Below are 2,720 nucleotides of genomic sequence, written 5' to 3'. Positions count from 1 at the left end.
CTTGCCAGAAAAAATAAGCAAGCAGCAAAATTGTAAAAGCAAAAAATTACATGTGATCTTCATAAAGGAAAAGTGGAAAAGAAACCCAAAAACAGATAGTAAAAACTGTCTGGCGCGGTTGCAGTCGATTACAAATGAGACCCTTCCTTGGGAGAAGGCCTTATTTCGATGTACATCTTATAGAGTACATTACATTATGCAAATACAAAGAGATACTATTGACATATTCACTTTGTTGGAAGGACTGTAGTCGGCGGGCGACGGAAGTCAGGAGGACCGTAGTCAGCTGGCGATGGAGGTCGGAAGGACTGTAGTCGGCGGTCAACGTAAGTCAGGAGGACCGTAGTCGGCGGGCGACGGAGGTCGGAAAGACTGTAGTCAGTGGGCGACATAAGTCAGGAGGACCGTAGTTGACGGGCGATGGATGTCGGAAAGACTGTAGTCGGCGACGTAAGTCAGGAGGACTGTAGTCGGCTGGCGATGGAGGTCAGAAGGACTGTAGTCTGACGACGAAGATCAGAAGGACTGCGTCAGGTAGAAGTCCAACAATGGAAAGAAATCCATCTTCGCGTAGACGTCCAGCGAAGTCCGATAACCGGTTGAAGTCCGGCGTCGGGTAGAAAACTTGGCGAAGAGTGAAGGTTCGATGTCGGGTAGAAGTCCGACGTCTGTTGGTGGCAAAGGAGAAATCCGGCTTCACTTGGGCGGAGTTTCAGTGTCAGAAGGGAACTCTGTTGCAAATTGGGAAGCATCGCATGGAAGTTGGGAAGAATTCCTGCGTTCTTCTGAAAACCACGCAGAATCCCGGCGTGTTCGGGCGGCATGAAGAGCTCCGGCGGTGGTCGAGGAGGAGCTTCTTCCTTCTCCTCCTTCTCTTCTTCTTCTCTCTCTTCACTTTTTTTTCCTTTGGTGTAGAATGGGGATCTATTTATAGTTTTTCTAGAGTGGCATAGTCCGTAAATAGGCGTGAGATCAGGGGCGAATTTGGAGTGGTTTGAATGGACGGCCGATATTGAATCCTACGATCATGGACCATTTGTTGGACATTTGAAGGTCTTAGTGATGTCGGAATTTGGCGATCTTGGGCTCGTTGGATTTGTATCGTCGAGACGCTCGATTCGAGTATAAGCTCGTTAAAATCCTAGACCATTTGGTAACTCAAATTGCGGTTTTAACCTTCCAACAGCGCTTTGAGCCCTTGATTCGGACTCATTTGGGCTCGGATTGGGTCGAATTTGGTGTCGTTGGGTTCGCATTTCCGAGACGCTCAATTTGATATAAGCTTGCTGAAATCAGAGTTCGGGTGGTCCCGGAATTAATTTTTGAAGTTTCTGATTTGGGTTTTGCATCGAGATTCGTGCCCAATCAAGATAATTTCATGATAATGTATCATTAATCATCAACTGGATATATTTTATAAAGTCACTATTCTTGAATTTTCTACTCTAGTCAAATAATAATATTTGAACATGAAAAAACTTAAATAAGATTTCTAGTGATGTTGAATGTCACCATTTAAAAGTTTAAATGCCCCACACATTTCTCTTAAATGACTATTAATATGTTTACATCTAAATATATATAAAAAAAATAAATGCATCTTAACAAGCCTAAGAGGGCTATAACTTTTTTTATTTTAAAGATCTAAAGAGATCTTAAACATTTGGACCATTTCTCGTTTTATGCATGTCATCCTTGCGTAGAGGACATGCTAATCTTCTTTGTATCATTCCAATTTTATCAGATGTCTCCGAAGAGATAAAAGAGGGCTATAACTATTTGACTAGACAAATGATGAGACCGACGTCGCCTTACTACATGGCTCTGAGCCTAATTTTGAGTTTGCATGGGTTAAATTTTTTTTACCCCGCATCTTAATATTAAAAACTTAATTTTGGCACTTTCAATATCCAAAGTGTACGCTTTGAACAATTTCAAATAATTTGGGATTATTTGGAGCAAAATTTTATAACAACTATAAAAAATAAAATATAGTACTTAGATCTATGCATGTTATAAAGTTTATACTGAGTAATGTGAGGTCTAAAAAGCCAAATAATAATCCCTATATTTAATCATGATTTAATTGGCCCAAAAATATTGATAGCATCTAATATATAATTAATATTAATAGGTATGCCAGCATTAAAAATTTTAATTTGTTTATCACTTAATTAGCTCATGTATGTCAGTTATTAATTATATATTATAAAATGACTTTATGAGCTAAATATTCACTATCAATGTGGAATAACATTAAGGGTGTCAAAAGTTGACACGACCCAAAGCCCGACCTGGACCCGATTCAAAAAATTCGGGTTCAGGTCAATCCGTTTGAGATAAATTATACACTACATACTAAGGTATTAATGAAGTCAAGTAATCCAGGTTGAATATCTTAATGCATTATTATAAGATATTTTGCATGAAATCTTATGAGACTATTTTAGATATGTATAGTAGATTTACTTAAATAGTGACATCATTATACGCCTTAGGTAAAGAACTTTCAAATCTTGAAAAAGTCAATAAATTTCTACGTTGTCTACTTGATAAGTTTGATGCCAAAGTTATTATTGTTTGTGAATTAAAAAATTTAAATGAATATTCCACTAATAATTTGATTGGCTCACTCATGACCTATGAGCAAAGTTTGGGTCACAAATGTTTGGATGTAGGTGAAATAATAGTGCTAAAAGCTGAATAGATGAATAAGAATG

At 38.1% G+C, this 2,720-nt stretch overlaps 1 non-coding gene across 1 annotated transcript; it reads right to left on the bottom strand.

The window, feature by feature from the left end:
* Positions 1–1,657: 1,657 nt before the first annotated feature.
* LOC114580257 lies at positions 1,658–1,760 on the bottom strand. The gene has a single exon (XR_003701603.1). It is a non-coding gene; the product is annotated as a U6 spliceosomal RNA (small nuclear RNA).
* Positions 1,761–2,720: the final 960 nt, after the last annotated feature.

This window comes from Dendrobium catenatum, unplaced genomic scaffold (genome assembly GCF_001605985.2).
Source record: "Dendrobium catenatum unplaced genomic scaffold, ASM160598v2 fragScaff_scaffold_898, whole genome shotgun sequence".
NCBI lineage: Eukaryota > Viridiplantae > Streptophyta > Magnoliopsida > Asparagales > Orchidaceae > Dendrobium > Dendrobium catenatum.
The sequence above is the reverse complement of the archived record's forward strand: the minus strand, read 5'-3'. Positions and strand labels throughout refer to the sequence as shown.